We start from the raw sequence: 17,832 nt of genomic DNA, 5'->3' as shown, positions 1-17,832 counted from the left end.
AATTGACACACCCCGACCAAGATCAGGGCATGCTGGCCGTCACGTGGAAGTGACGTAACCATGTGCACAGTGCGGAAGCTAATAATAATAAAAGTACGAATAAATAAAAACCAGCTTTACACAAAGTAAGAACATATATGTGCAAGCGTAAGTGTGAAAACAAAGTTCAGAGCACGAATACCAAATGCAGTCCGGGAGAAACAACACTACATAAACACACTCGAAGGTGGTTCTACACTGGTGATAATCTGTCAGATATGCCAGGGAAATCCTCTGGGAAGCCACCAAGAGTGCTAGCCAACTAGAACCTGGAGGGGCGCAAAACAAAAAGTGTGAGTGGGCAAAAAACAAAGCTTTTCAAAAACCATTTCAAAAACAAGATTCTAACCTCTCGCTGTAAAACCTGTATACTTCCCAGAAAATATAATATACATATATATAAATCATGCTCGGAAATATGCCATGCCAAAAGCCTCGAAATAAAATGCAAGTGCTCAGGTAATGTCAAAATCAATGCCATGAAATCTGTCAGCCGGAGTCACCTAACGTGACCTGTATGGCTGAATCTAAAGCTCAAATCTCCATTTCACTAACTATACCTGCACAGGAGTCGGAACCACCTAAAGTGGTCTGTACGACAGGACTGGGTGTATAATAAGTACGCTCAAGTGCTACGATCACGTGAAGGCTGGGCGACTAATCGTGGGTCACCTACGAGTCGGAACCACCTAAAGTGGTCTGTATGATAGGACTGTGCACCTAACTTGGATCCACGATGAGCGTATGGTGCGGGAGGTGAACATCACGTGAAGGACTGTGCCCAACTTTGGGCGGGAGCACTAACACCGGAGGTGCAGGTTATGAGCTCTTTATGCATCTCAAACCACTACTGAATATACGCATAAACCATACTCACCTGGCACTTACCTGTGCTCCCGCAACACCAACATACATACATATATATATATATATATATATATATATATATAGGCTACTAATAATGCATAAACAAACGACAAACAATAATGCATGGCATATAAACGTATAAACATTTCCATTCACTTTTTGGGAAAAACGTAAGTATATAGGTATATACGGAAAACCAAAAGCCCACTCACTGGTATGTAAAAGGGTCGTAACCCCCTTGCCTCGAGTGACCGCGCTCGTCCTCAGGATAGGTCTTACCTATATGCGAAACAATTATAAAAACGTTAATTTTAAAGCACATAACCAACCTTATGAAATAAATTCTCATACAATGCTCAAATGGGGTGTATGAATACACCAACGTGATCTACTCAACCTCAGGAACATCCCCATATTTTTAGAAAAGTTTTCCACCACCGCACGCGCCGGCCAAGGCACGGCCACACGCGTCGCCCACGCGCAGGCACGTGCCTGGCACACTAACGGCGTCAGTTAACGTCGTTAGGAATATTCCGTTAACTCTAATGGATTCCATTAACGTTGTTAGGAATATTCCGTCATCTTCCTCAGCGAAGCTCCGGCGCCGGAAAATCGGAAAAACTTTAAAACCTTGTATCTCACTCGTTTTTCAACCAAATTTCACAAAATTGGTACCAAAATGAAGCTTACAACAAGAGGAACAAATCCATACCACTTTCAAGCACTAAAATCCATGGAATCTCGTCGGAAAAACACCACCAACTTCAGCCAACCTTGTAACTCACGATCCTGATGTCCAAAATCTTCAAACGAACCACCCCGAGCCTTCTAAGGACCTCACCAAGCTTCCTACAAGCTTGAAATTCCAAAAAACACAAGAATTAACGTGTGCATGAACAGTGACCAAATCGGGGTATCCCGAGTTCGACGTGAAAACGAAGGTATCCTTACCTGAAATGGGTATGGTTGAACTCCTACGGACCTCACGAACATGAATATGTAATTTGTTTCCTCGATCTGTGAAGGTTTGGATGGTTTTGGTTGTCGTCCGTACAAGAAGAATAGAAATGGGAGAGAGAGAAGGCTCGGGACAGGGCAAGGAGAGAGGGTGAGTGAGTGTGGTATGTGTGTGGTCCAAAACCAGCCAAGTAACACCCAAAAACAACCACACAACGAAACAACCATAATAGGGGCAAAATCGTCATTTCACCCTTACGGTTCGAAAATCTGGAACGGGCAGTCACATGAGTGGCATGAGTGTAAATAAATTGCATTAATAGGTCAATAGTGTTCCTATAGGTTTGCAAATTTTAAATTTAGGCTTAAACAGGATCTTTAAAAATAGATGGGTTTTTATCTAGAAATAATGAATTGTAACGGCCAAAATCTAAAGGAAAATTTTATTTGAACCTATCTAACCTCTTTCTATATCCAACATATTCCCTGCACCCATATTATTTTTAATTAAAAATTAATCTTTTTAAACCTAAGTTTATTACTGCATTAATAGGTCAATAGTGTTCCTATATGTTTGCAAATTTTAAATTTGGGCTTAAACTGGATCTTTGAAAATAGATGGGTTTTTATCTAGAAATAATGAATTGTAAGGCCAAAATCGAAAGGAAAATTTTATTTGAACCTATCTAACCTCTTTCTATATCCAACATATTCCCTGCACCCATATTATTTTTAATTAAAAATTAATCTTTTTCAACCTAAGTTTATTACTTAAACTACCCTCCCAAATCTTTTTTTTTTGGTCAAACGATAGATTTTTGTTAGATTAGATGTTAGATTAGCCATTTACGGGGTTTGAACTTACGCCGTCATGCAAGAACTCAACTCTTTTTCACAATTGTGGTAACGGGCGACTTGCTCCTTCCAAATCCAATTCAAATTGTAAAGTTATCCTTACACCCATTAATAAAATAAAATCTCTAATTAAATAGTGTTTTTTTTTTCAAAGAGACTCGAAAGTCAAAAAGCATTCTGGATCATTTGTCATACCTCCCACCGTGCACTCTTCATCTAACTGATCACAGTTCCAATCCATTTCCAAATTCTTCAATTGTTTTCATGGCAAAGTGATAGGAGCATATTCATGCTACTTAAATGGCTAGTTCTCGTGCATTTACGTTATGTTTCTTTAGTTATTTTAGTCCTTTATGCTTCTTTTGTGTGTTTTCAGGTTCTAAGGGCAAAGTATGCAAAAGGATGCCTTTTGGAGCCTTTTGGAGCAAATTAGAGATTGGAATGGATTGCATATGCTTAAAGCCAAGTAGATGGACGAAATTGAAGACCAAACCATTCACTTATCACTTATCAAACCATTCACTTATCACTTATCATAACCATAACCATACCTTCCCCTTTTAATCCACATGCACTCCCATCCATTTCATCATTGCAACCATTGCAGAAAAACACCATCAAAGCCGTGCATTTCTCCACAATCCCATTCATCAACACATGCATTCCCTTCACATTCACCCACATGCACATTCAATCATTCACTCATGCAACCTTGTTGCCGTGCTTCCCCCTTTGTTCCCACCAATCACATGCATCATCATCATTCAACCAACCTAGCCACATGCAACTCTTCATCATTCACACACCATCACACAATCCAAACCGTGGTTTTCACATTCATTTCCACCAGAAAACCAAGCCTAACCCGTGCATAATTAAAGGACACCATTCAACACACACATGCACCCAAAACACATCCATACCGTGGCCTACCTTCCAAATCCAGCACCTTCACATGCAATTCCAGCTCATACAACAATTCCATGTCGTGCATCCCTTTGCTTTCCAGCTTTCACATGCAATTCCAGCACCATTCTCCCTTGTGCCGTGCATTTCATGCCATTTCCAGCTCTCACTTTTCATCATTGCAGCCACCTACATGCATTATTCATTAACCTTTCATCATGTAGCCAGAAAATCAGCAAGAAAACACCCTTGCCGTGCCTTCACACACCATTCCAGCACATACACACACCTTGCCACATGCAATTCCAGCTTTCACATGCTTTCCTAGCTGTTTTTCCATCATTAACTAGCCACATGCATCCTAAACAAACAGCCATATACACCTCCATTCCTCCTATAAAAACCCTTGCATTCCCATTCATTTGGCATTCAATTCATTCCACACCTCCCTTCATACACAACACAACACAAAACACAATCTCCCTTCTCTTTGCCGTGGGTTTTCTTTGCATTTCCAGCATCATTCTCTTCATTTCCACCACTCCCCATCCATCCAAAACACTTCCTAACCATTCCTCCATACAAACACCAAACCAACAACATCCCTTAGACCTTATGCTACAACGAAGAGGAGGAGAAGAGTGCCTAAACGTTCATACAATTCAAGTTTGAGTTGTTGGAATTTTTAGGTGTTGCTTTTCCTCGATTCCAATGTTTAATTTCAATTCTCTTTGTCTTGTACGTATGAGGAACTAAACCCCCCTTGGCTAGGGGGGGATTCGAAATACATGTTTATGCTTGCAATATGATTTGATTACTTCTAATTGCATTTCATAAGTTGTGAATTCAATTTGTTTAACTATTTGATTGATAACCTATTTATGTATGTTTATTGAGAGTGCACGCTTAATTTTCATGCATGAATATGACGCTAGAATGTAAGTGAGTTTCACCTAATAGTTATGAACTTATATTCACAAGTAGTGGAGGTTGCTTATAAACAATCGCGTTAAATAAATTATTGGCATAAGTTTCATGCAATCATAGTAACGAATGCCTCGTCAACACTTATAGTTTTCAAAGAACTTAATGTTTCTTGCTTGTATCTCTATTATGCAATTCATGTAGGGAACTTGAGGGGAATGCTTTGGGTTGTCGTATGCAATCATCCAATTCATTAACTTAAGGAAAACTTGACGGTTAATTTAAGCGGACTTAATTAACCCGGGGTGTTGAGAATTCATGGTTTATTGATAAGCAATTAGAAATTGTTTTGTATGCAAGTATAACATGTGTGGAGATGAACCCCTTAGCTAGCTTCCCATCCATTCATTTCCGTCATATTCGTATTTACAATTTGTTTTCTTTGCAATCTATCCATTTTAGTTTAATCTCGTCCAAACCTAAATCCCCCCCCCATATTTTGTTTAAGTCTTAGTCTTAATCTTTCTTATTTTTAGTTTTGCATTCTTCGCATCAAATTGTGTTTTAAACTTGTTTTTACGTTTTTGAAGTCAAATCCAAGTGATTAACAATCCCTCCTAATCCCTGGTCCAGAACGATCCCTACTTACATACTTACTACAATTGACAAAAATAGGGTTTAATTTGTGTGCGTATAATTCTCGCATCACAAAGAGACTCAAATAAGCTTGTAGGTCGCACTCCACAATCCTGTTCTTCCTGCAAAAAGGCAACCAGTGGCTTGCAAACTTGGCAGCCTTCAAAGCAAAGATAGTCAGAGCCGAGCCCCTGGTCATCTGAAACGTACGCCGATACCTTCTCTGTCAGCTAATCATTAGCCATGACCGACAAGGCGGTGTTGACCATGTTCATTGGTGGCTCCTTGTACGGATCAGCAATGCATATGAACATGTCCAATGCAGGAACATTGTTAGACAAAGTAGGAAATCAATAAGAATTATAATTGTAAATGTATTCCTAACTCCTAGGAAGAGTACAAGGAATGTAGTTGTATATATATTATTTGCACGTATCAATGAAATTCAACATTCAATCATATATTATTTGCACATATATATTATTAGAATCTCTTGCTGCAATGGTGGTTCGTGGCCCTAATCGAAGTTCCTCCGATCGTCCTCATCTCCACTGCACTTACTGCGACTACGACTTCCACACGCGTGAAACTTGTCACAAACTTCATGGTTGTCCTATTGGCCATCATCTCCATGGTCAGCTGTCGAGACCTCGCCTCCCCCCCCTTCGGTCACCGTCCTCCGCTGGTTCTACACGTAGCAACCTTGCTGCTTCTTCCTCTCGCAGTATAGCTGCTTCTTGGTCCTTCAGCAATCAGCGTGCTTCATCTGGCAGCAACTCTTTCAGCACTCTTCTCCCTCTGCCCACACCGTGCAAGGGTCTTCCACCCTCCAAGATCTTCAAGTCGCCATGCCGAACCTTTCCGCTGACCAATACTCTCGCCTTCTCGCTGCTCTAGATGACACCACCGCATCCTCTTCATTTGCTTAGGCCCATGCTGTTTCTAGCGATGACTTTGCCAAAAGTTTGTTATCCATCGCTTCTTGTCATGGTCAATGGATCATTGATAGCGGTGCTACAGATTATTATCACTTTTTCCTCATCATGTTTGGTTGATACTTATGCTCCTCAATTGCCGGCTGTCTCCTTGCCAAGGAGAGCCACGACTCCAATTACATTAATTGGGACTCTGCGTTTGAATTCTTCACTTGATTTGAAAGATATTTTGTGTGTTCCTAATTTCAAAGTAGTTCTTTTATCGGTTGGTAAGCTTACAGAGGGATTATCATGTTCCGTGACTTTTTTCCTTCTTGGTGTGTTTTGCAAGACTTGGTTTCGAAGGCAATGATTGGTGTGGGTAAGCAACGTGGCAACCTTTACTACCTCGTGGCCCTTGACTCTTCCATCCCCACCCGTCAACCTCTATGCAACATCATCACCATACCATCCTCCCTTTGGCATAGGCGCCTTGGCCATCCTTCTTCCGGCCGTTTGCAAGTTTTAGCCTCCAATTTTCTTAATTGTTCTTTTGATTCTAGCCATGTTTGTGCTGTTGTCCCTTGGCGAAACAAACCCGCCAACCTTTTGGTTGAAGTTCAATTTCAATAACTTTTCTTTTTTCTTTAATTCATTGTGATATTTGGGGTCCCAATCGGCAATCTTCCCTTACTGGAGCTCATTACATTTGACTACTATGTATGATGTTTCCCAATTTACATGGGTTTCCTTAATGCGGCATAAATCTGACACCCAATAAATTATTAAACAAATTTTCGCATATATTAATACCTAGTTTCATACTAAAATCCAAAGCATTCGTTTTGATAATTGGGGTGATTTTTATTCTCTTCGTGAATTTTTCTCTGACAATGGGGTTCTTTTTCAAACTTCATGTGTTTACACGCCCCAACAACATGATGTTGTTGAATGCAAACATTGACACCTTCTCGAAACCACACTAGCCCTTCGGTTTCAATCCCACCTTCCACCAAAATTTTAGGATGAATGTGTTCTCATAGCCGTTTATAAGATTAATCGAGTTCCCTCCCGCCTTCTCCATCAAAAGTCCCCCCTTGAGGTCCTCAATAATAAACCACCATCTTATGATCAATTTCCATGTTTTTGGTTGTTTATCTTATGCCACATTCGTTATTCTCACCTAGAGCTCATCGTTGTAGTTTTATTGGTTACCCTCATGGTCAAAAAGCATATAAACTTTATGACTTTGACACACATTGCACATTCACTAGTCCGGATGTCATTTTTCACAAAAATTCCTTCCCTTTCTCTTCCATTCCTCATCCACCTGCTGCCTCTTCACTCGGTCAAAACCCCGAGCCACCTCTCCCAATTACTTCTTCCCTAGACGTCCATCCTTATTTCCCCCAGGCCCCCACCATGTCCCTGCCACCTCTTAACCACCGCCCCATCCTACCTTGCCTATTGTCCCTGACACACTTTCCACTGTGCCTCTTACACACCTTCCAATAACACACATGCCCTGCTACACGGACCTGATTTCTCTGCCCTCGCATTTTCTATACACTGTTATCTTCTTTTATGTGTTTGGTCACGATCAAATTACGTCAACATTTTATTTTACTATTACTTTTTATCTTATTATCTATGTAAAAAAATCAATATAAAATGATAACGTGATTTACCCGTGATCGCACAAAATAAAAGAAGATGAGAATGTATGAAAAATGGGCAGAGAAGCCGCATCCCTCAAGTTCTTCGGTCATGGCATGGCATGGAGCCAAGTACGATCACTAGCAGCTTCTAGAAAAGAAGGTGGCTCCACATTCTGACTAACAAAGTAGATATAAGAAAGATGATTGTGTGATAAACGGCGGTAAGAAATATAATCACAAATAGGATACCGTGTACCTTTGGCGGAACTCGGCTGCAAAGTCGATGAGGCGTGTAGTGGCAATATCACCTACGGGCAAACATATCTTTTAAATATGACGGAGGGGCATGGGTACAGGAATACTTACGTGTGGGCTGTACTGAGGCATCGGGAGCCGTGGGGGAATAGGTAGGGGGTCAATAATGGTTGGCGGTATGTGGGAGTCGGTGGAGGTGGGAAATATGGCAAAGGTGGGTTGTGGTAGCAAGGCTCAGCTTCTCTGCTCTTCTATTTTTCATACACTCTCAATCCTTTTTATTTTGTGCGATCACGATTAAGCCATGTCAATATTTTATATTAATTTTTTTACACAAATAATAAGACAAAAAACAATAGTAATATAAAATGTTGACGTAACTTAACTGTGACCGCACAAATAGGAAGGGATAAGAATGTATAGGAAGTGGGAGGGCAGAGAAACCAAGTCCGAACTTAAGGCCTTACATGCTAATCGTACTTGTACTTTGACTACACTTTCCCTAGTAAAATCCCTATTGCTTGCAAGTGGGTGTACAAAATTTAACATAATTATGATGGTTCGATCGAATGCTACAAAACCGTCTGGTTGCTCAGGGTTTTACACAGACAAAATGTATTGATTATCATAACACTTTTTCACCCATTGCGAAGATGATCACTGTGCGTTGTTTACTTGCACTTGTCGCTAGTCAGTGTTGGTATCTCCATCAACTTGATGTCAATAATGCATTCTTACATGGTGATTTAATTGAGGAAGTTTATATGACTCATCCTCCTAGTCTTCAGTGATAGGGGGACAACCTTGTGTGTCGCCTCCACAAATCTCTTTATGGTCTCAAGCAGGCTTCTCGTCAATGGTTTGCCAAGTTTTCCGATGCCATTCTTTCTGCTGGTTTCAAACAATCTAAAGCCAACTATTCATTGTTTACGAAAAAGTCAGTACTTGTTTCACAACCTTTCTTATTTACGTGGATGATATTGTGATCACAGGCAATGATAGTGTTGCAATTGATTCTCTCAAATCTTTTCTTCATACTCACTTCCGAATTAAAGATCTTGGTGATTTAAAGTATTTTTTGGGTATTGAGGTCTCTCAATCCAAAAGTGGCATTTATATTTCTCAATGTAAATATGCATTGGAGATTCTCAAAGTAAATCTTTTCCTATGGAGGATACGAAATTGTCTGACAAAGGAGAGCTTCTCAAGGATCTAGAAAAATATAGGCGTCTAGTGGGACGATTGATTTATCTAACAATAACCCGGCCGTGTATTACTTATCCTGTACATGTTCTAAGTCGTTTCATGCACAAACCACGAATCCCTCATATGGATGCCGCTCTTCGAGTTGTTCGTTATTTGAAATCTACTCCAAGCCAGGGCTTATTATTCTATTCTGATAATCAAATAAAGTTAACAACATTTTGTGTGTTCTTGGGAGATTCTTTGATTTCATGGCGAGCGAAGCGTTATAAAACTATCTCCCTTTCTTCCGCTGAAGCGGAATATAGAGCTATGGCTAGCACTTGTTGTGAGGTGGTTTGGTTGCAGTTTCTATTGGAGGATTTGGGTATTACTTCAACTGGTCCATCTTTTTTATTTTGTGATAATCAAGCCGGCATTACATATAGCCGGCAATCTCGTCTTCCATGAGCGCACACAGCATATTGAGATGGATTGTCACTTTATACATGATAAGATTGTTGATGGTACAATAGTGACTAAGCATGTTGGTACAATAGAGCAGTTGGCAGATTTGTTTACGAAGCCTCTTGGTAAGGATAAGTTTTCAAGCTTGTTACGCAAGTTGGGAGTTCTTGACATCCACTCTTCAACTTAAGGGGGAGTGTTAGACAAAGTAGGAAATCAATTAGAATTATAACTGTAAATGTATTCCTAACTTGTAGGAAGAGTTCTTGTTATACAAGGAATGTAGTTGTGTGTGTGTATATATATATATTATTTGCACGTATCAATGAAATTCAACATTCAATCATATATTCTTTTTTCTACAAACATCCAATTCTTGTACAACTATTTTAATGTTTTCGGGGAATTCGTCATAGTAATTTGGTCGCATTCGTAAAGCTTGTGTCGTGGTGAACATGAAAGCAAGAATAGAGTTGTAGACAAGGAAGGTGAGGGTGATGGTAGGATTTAATTATAGTGTGTGGAGGAATGTAGTTGTGTGTGTGTGTGTGTGTGTGTAATATATATTATTTGCACGTATCAATGAAATTCAACATTCAATTATATATTCCTTTTTGGGGAAACTTGATATAAGTCCAATTTTTTGAGCCAATAGTAAGAATAGTCCAGTTTATTAAAATAAGTCCAATTTGTTATATTTAATTATTTAATTATCAATAGTTATCTGTTCAATGATAAGATTTATTATAAAAATCAAATTTCTTCCCAATTATCTCTTTGCTTATTTCTTTTTATTTATCTTTTTGTTATTTCTCATTCTTCCTCCTGTTTTAAACCCCATTTATAAATTTTATTTTTAATTTTTATAATCAACCTATATCACTGGTTAATTATATTTATCTATATTTATCTATCTATGTGACATATTCTTTTTTTATAATCAACCTATCATAGATTAATGTGTCTTGCTTGTAGGTATGTTATGTTTTTTCTACCTTTTAATTAGGTTTCGTATCTCACATATAGGTATTATATACATTCATATATTTGTTACTTGAGTTAGGGTAGAATGCGTTGCAGATAAATTTATGTTAGTATATTAGTTTTTTTTTTGTTTTAAGATATTAAATATTTTTTTTTTGGAGTTGGAAAATGCATAATATTAGAAGATTTTAATTGATTTTTAATATTTTTAGAAAATGTAGAATGAGTATAAAAGAAATAAAAACATATTATTAGATAACTGTACTCACTTCTAAAAACACTTTACGTTTTTGGACCTGGATCTAAAAGCCCCATTCTTTTTTCTACAAACATCCAATTCTTGTACAACTATTTTAAGGTTTTCGGGGAATTCGTCATGGTAAATTGGTCGCATTTGAAAAGATTGTGCCGTGGTGAACATGAAAGCAAGAATAGAGTTGTAGACAAGGAGGGTGAGGGTGATGGTAGGATTTAATTATAGTGTGTGGGTTTGTTAATAAATTTTTATTATTAATTTCATTTTGTACTTTATAGAAGTTATGCAATAGGGCAAAAAAGATAATTAATATTTAAAATTTAAGTTAGGTGTAGAAAGATGTTACATAAATTTAAATAAAATTTCTCAATAAATGATAGCATTATAAGTAGACAAATAGATTCATAATCATAATTGAATGCAATGCTAATGCATGAGAATTGCGTTAGAAGATTTAGAAAACTAAGAATTGGGATATAAAATTTAGAAAGTCAAGAACTTGGTTCTTTCTCCTTAAGATAATTTTACGCCTCATTACAGTACTCATGGTTGATCGTTGTTTATCTCCAAGGATATAACTACCACATCCTGACAATAATAACACTCCAAATCGTAAGGCTCCATCGAACTACAGTTATGTTGGACTCTTTCATAATCACTTAATCTCTAAGTATGTATGACTCATACGAACTTGTATGACTCAATTAGTTAATTGACTAATGAGCCTTTGTATAGATGTGGAAGTGACTCTTCATAATACTTGTGTCTTTCCTTTAAGAGTTAATAGTTGTATCTCTTTTGTTTAAAGGCAAAGACTGCTCTCTTTCTCCTTAATTGAATAATCACTACCCTATTTATGAATGATCACAACCCATCAAATACTATCTCCATTCAAATAAAATAAATCAATTCATTTTGAAACCTTTACAAACCCATCAAATACTATTAAATACTATTAACTAAAGATTGATCAATAGTAGTTTATATTGACGATGTTTTTATTTTGAATAATTGAATACAAATGGGATGTATTAATTTTGAATCAGAGGTGTATCTGCAACAAAATTCAGAATTGCTTATGAAAATTATAGACCCACACGGTCTAAAGACCAAATAGCTCCTTCAGATTAATGCTAGTCCCAGTCATATTCGGAGTTCCACTCCACCATAGCTTGGACGGTTTCTGATAAACCCTTTCTGTTGGGTGTCCAGAGTCAAAGACAACATATTCGGTTACATTTTCACATAATTGGAACTCTGCGGAACCATTCCTGCCACCACAGCTCGAAATTCCTCTGTATGGACCAGAACCACAGCACGCCGCCTTTCCTTCCTTGAAACCTTTACAGCATAACAATAACGAAAGGAATATTAAAAACAAGACGAGATGCTAAATCAAAACGGAGAAGGCTTCAGGGCTATATACTTTAGCGTATTTTAATGCCAATAATCTCATTTACTTGAATATAGAAATTTGCATACGAATATCTAAATCCTTGGAGCTTGGTGTTTAGCTTAAGGTCTTTAGCAAGTACTCTACAGTGTAGTTTCACTAATGCTGTAACTTCTTCCACGCAGGCACCTATGCTTTCTGGTTTAAGTATTCTCATGCTAGGTATACAACCGAGAGGAAATCCGGTTGCAAAACCAAATTTCCTTCCTCCTTTCTTGTATATTTCCTGACAAATGTATATGAAGTAGAGTAACTCGTCCGAAGTTTCAAAAGAAGAAACTAGTATCAAAATGTATCATATGTATTTCATATTTTTGAGAAAGTCAACAGAATGTATTTACTTCGATCACGTTTGTGAGATTTCCAATCACCATGCCAACATATTCTTCATGTGAGTGGGGTTCAAAAAACTTGAATTTGAATGGAATGGGGTAAATAATCATTGCTTCCAATGCTAATCAAGTAAACAGCGTTTGATATAAATGTGTACGCGTCTGCATCACCTAGTTTGTGCCTCAACTGCTTCTCGACTTTCTTGAAATACCTTAGTTGAGTTTTAAGGTCTGTCACCTGTATACAAGAATAACAAGGTCATGCTAATGAAGAGAAGACGTAATATAGATTGGCAAAATGAGTAGTCTCGACAAATGGTGGAACATATTCGATATATATAAGCAAGACCACATACAAATCCTTGATGAATTTCTGCAAGAGCACCAGCCCCACTAGATGCAAAGTTCACCCCATAAATATAATTGTCGAACCCGGGTTGTAAATATGGCGGTATAAATCGCAGTTTTGCATACTCGACTGCATCATTAATAGAAATTTTAAAATCGGTTGTACGTAAATTATTCACTAGTATTGAAGACCATACATAACAATTCATTATTTACAGCATCTTACCGATGAAATCCGGAATTAGACGACCATCAGAAGCTCTACCGGTGGCGTGATTGAAGAAGGTTTCCCCATATGGCCAATTATGTGCCTGAAAGAAACTGGAAGTATTGATGTAGTTATTATTTCCGACATCAAATATTGAATCACCAAAGATGAACAAGGCAGCTTACTTTTTCTTGGAATAAGAAGACTTGCACAGAATGCCAGAATACATATTTGAAACCTTAAAGTTGCCATTTTTGTTCTGGTTTTGTATGTGTTATATCTTCTCCTTTGGTTCATATCAATATATGGGTGTCTGATTTTCATGGGAAAAAAAGTAAATGACTACAATTTGTTAAGTCCAATATAGGTGCTCATCGCACAATTTGAAATGTATACAAAGTTTCTGAGCTAATCACATACGAAAACGAATTTCAAACAGTACTAAAATTATAAATAACAAATTTGGAGTAAGAGTTTTTTGTGTGGCTTGGCTAATCACATACGTAAACGAATTTCAAACAGCATCATTAGATAAAGGTCTAGGTTTAGGTTTAATCGTTGTAAATTATTCTTCTCTCTTGGAGGAATATATATAGTTGTACGAGGGTTCTTCTGGTTTTGTATGTGTTATATCTTCTCCTTTTATTCGTATATATATATAGGTGTGATTTTCTTGGGGAAAAAAGTAAATGACTACAATTTGTTTTGTCCAATATAGGTGCTCATCACACAATTTGAATGTATTCAAAGTTGCTTTAACTAATCACATACGGAAACGAATTTCAAACAGTACTAAAATTGTAAATAACAAATTTGGACTAGGAATTTTTTGTGTGGCTTGGCTAATCACATACGTAAACGAATTTCAAACAGCATCATTAGATCAAGGTCTAGGTTTAGGGTTTAATTGGTGTAAACTATTCTTCTCTTGGAGGAATAATATAGTTGTACGAGGGTTCTTCTATATTAGGAAACAGGAATCCTATTTATACAATTACATTCCCAAAATATATGGTTGACTCACGCCAACACTCCCTCTCAAGTTGGTTGTAGATATTTCTCAAGCCCAACTTGTCAAATGAGTCTTGAAACACCCTTGCTGACATTGCATAAGTTAATACATATGCTAATTGATCTTCAGGCCTCACATATTAAATATCCACCAATTTGACGTCTAACTCTTTGATGAAATGTCTATCCACTTCCACATGCTTTGTGCGATTATGCTAAATTGGATTATTAGTTATCTCTCTCGCTGTGTGATTATCACAGTATAACAACATAGCTTCCTTAGGCTTGAATCCTATCTTTGTAACAAGAATCATATCCCTGTCACAAATCCAATGTGTCATACCTTAGTATCACTACAAGAAAAATGGGCTAAGAACACAATTGATTTGTGCCCTTCTCATTTTCATTGAGCAAAAATATATATTTGTGTTTTTTAAATTCCATTGAGCACCAAAATACCTCAAATGTGCCCTCTAACATAAAAGCACATTTGTTTGTGTCGTGCATTTGTGCCTACTAAAATTTGAACACCAAATTTTGTGTCCAACCTGCATGTTAGAGGTGGAATTTTTTTTTTATTAATTTACACAGACACAATAAAGGCTTTTGTGCCCTCTAGTTTAATATATTTTAAAAAAAATTATGTTTTTGTGTCCTTTACATTTACTTTTTCCTATTCCCAACTATTTTGTCCCTATTCTCACAATTTGTGAAAATATCAAGTTGCAATCAACTTGAATTATTAGTGGGGCATTTGGATTGAGATGTCTCATTTTACTCTTTCTTTTATTAAACATTTGTTTGTTTTAAACCTTTGATCAAACTACCTCCTTAAAATGTGCCACCATTTAGACTATCAGAAGCCCCTTTTTTCTTTATAAAATTACGTTAGATGTCATTGCATTTAAATAAATGGACCACAATTCTTGAAAAACAGTGATTGATATTTCTATGTTTCTAGAAATTAATTGTTGAAGTCATCGATATTTTCAATGTAACATCTCACATCGCTCAGGGGAGTGATCCTTGTATGTATATTCTCATCCTTACCTAGCACGAGGCATTTTGGGAGCTCACTAGCTTCGGGTTCCGTAGGAACTTTGAAGTTAAGCGAGAAGGGGGCTAGAGCAATCCCATGATGGGTGACCCACTGGGAAGTTGCTCGTGAGTTCCCAAAAACAAAACCGTGAGGGAATGGTAAGCCCAAAGCGGACAATATCGTGCTACGGTGGTGGAGCGGGCCTAGGAAGTGGTCCCCCCTCGGGTGGGGATGTGACAATTTGGTATCAGAGCCTAACCCTGGCTGCGTGTGTGCCGACGAGGACGTTGGGCCCCTAAAGGGGGTGGATTGTAACATCCCACATCGCCAAGGGGAGTGATCCTTATATGTATATTCCCATCCTTACCTAGCACGAAGCCTTTTGGGAGCTCACTAGCTTTGGGTTCCGTAGGAACTCCGAAGTTAAGCGAGAAGGGGGCTAGAGCAATCCCATGATGGGTGACCCACAGGGAAGTTGCTTGTGAGTTCCCAAAAACAAAATCGTGAGGGAATGGTAAGCCCAAAGCGGACAATATCGTGCTACGGTGGTGGAGCGGGCCCGGGAAGTGATCCGCCCCGGGCTGAGATGTGACAATCAAACATCGTGTTTGGTTTTGTACATACATGTTAATAGTTGTCACATATTGTTCATACAATTTTTTCTCTCTTTTTTTTTTTTTTTTTCAATTTTATTGTGACAACCCGTTCCAATTTTACGTTTTTATTTTATTTTAAAAGCGTGAATTTACAAAATTGCCCTAGAGGCAAGGACTTTGACTTCCGTTGACCATCGACTCGAGAGATGTGGGCCTTATTCTTTTAGCATATCCTCGTAGTACTTATTGGTACGAACGTATCGGCGAAAGCTGTTTGCGAGTCCGGATTATAACGGTATAGTTACGGACGTTCGAAATTGGTTATTCAAGGTTTAACGTTTATTTAAATTAAACTCCCCCTTGTGGGGAAAGGCCCAATCAGAATTGGAAGAAAGAAAAGGGAAAAAGAAAAAAAAAAAAAAAAAAAAAAAAATGGGTTTCGTCCACCCGCACCACCGCGGGTGCCCATTTTCCGAGGCCGATTCCGGCCAACTCCGGTGGAGTTTTTCGATGCCACCACCACCATCTTGAAGCTCTCATTCCCCTCTACAAAACCCACCCAAGAACCATCTTGATTAACCATGGTATGAGGCGGTTTGAGGCCACGAAAGTTGACGAAAATCAATGGTGCTCCGGCCACCCTTTTCGATTTTCCGGCAAATCGGCAAAGCAATGGCGGATGCCACCACTTGGGCTTTGTAGCCCATCATCCCAGGAGCAAAACCCAACCAACCTTGACCCCGTTGGACCACCGTGGACGACGAATCGACGTCGGGAAGTTTTAGGCACCCGCCGGCTTCGTGGGCAAAATTGACCATCTTCCGTCCATTTTTGGACTTCGTGGCAGGTATGAAAGTTGCTCCACTCACTGAGATCTTCATTTCTGTGAAGTTTGAGAATTTTTGGAAATAGTTGGATTTTCTGGCGAGTCGGGGCGGCCGACCGCCACCCGCGGCGGCGCGTGCGGCGGCGCGTGGCCAGTGGGCCGCCAATGTTATTTTTAGGCTATGTCAAATGTTTTGAATTCAGTTTTGTCATTTGAATGACGTAGGTTGATAGTTGGAACCTAAATTCGTTACGATACGTTATTTGATAAAAATGTGAATCGATGATCCGACCGTTGGATCGTCACCAAAATTGGATACATTATAATACGTAATATTTAAAGATCATAGGAATTTACGGATTGGGAATCCGACTTACGGATCTTCCTGAATTGGATTTGTAAGTTAGTAAAATAAATGTTCACGGCCACTTGTTTTAGGCAATTGGCGGAGATCTGACCGTTGGATCGTAATGAAATTTTAATATGTTATTCTAGAAATATATTGTGGATCGTTGGGAGTTACGGATTGGAAATCTGATATGCGGATCTTCCGGGTCAAGTTATACAGGGATGTAAACCCTACCGTCGATCTTTAATCGACGGTTGACTTGTGGTCAATAGGTCTCAACCTATTTTAGAATGTCGTTGATGTTGTGTTTTATGTGAATTGCATATTCTTCAGATAAGAGTTCTGAGATGTGAGTTGATAATTGGTCACAGGGACCGATCATTCAGGACGCCTCGATGCGCGTGCTAGAGTAGTATAGCGTGGACTCCAGGTGAGTAGATCTTTTCCTTTTTATCGTACATATTGTTGAGAATTCTATCGACACTTTTAAATTGATTAGGTATATTACCTTCGTATAATTATTGCGAATGCTTAAAGTACCTATATGAACTACGAATGGCTTGATCCCTGTCTAGGGTACGTAGGCAGTCTAACGAGACGTTAGATGCAGCCATAAAATATTTGAGACAAAAGCATTGCTTGGGAAATTGAGTAATGCGAAGGAAATTGGTAAAGACAAGTTTTAGTTTTATGAATTAGTTGGTTAAATTAGTGTTAATTCCTCTGAAAATAAGTAGTTTGGGAGTAGGGCGTTACTGATTGTACACTT

At 38.4% G+C, this 17,832-nt stretch overlaps 1 pseudogene; it reads right to left on the bottom strand.

Moving 5' to 3' along the window:
* Positions 1–11,943: 11,943 nt before the first annotated feature.
* Positions 11,944–13,494, bottom strand: LOC103948582 (annotated as a pseudogene).
* Between the last annotated feature and the right edge of the window lie 4,338 nt (positions 13,495–17,832).

The sequence above is a fragment of a genome, unplaced genomic scaffold, assembly GCF_019419815.1.
Source record: "Pyrus x bretschneideri cultivar Hongxiangsu unplaced genomic scaffold, Pyrus_bretschneideri_v1 Contig37, whole genome shotgun sequence".
Classification (NCBI taxonomy): Eukaryota; Viridiplantae; Streptophyta; class Magnoliopsida; order Rosales; family Rosaceae; genus Pyrus; species Pyrus x bretschneideri.
This window is presented reverse-complemented; position numbering and strand designations above follow the sequence as displayed.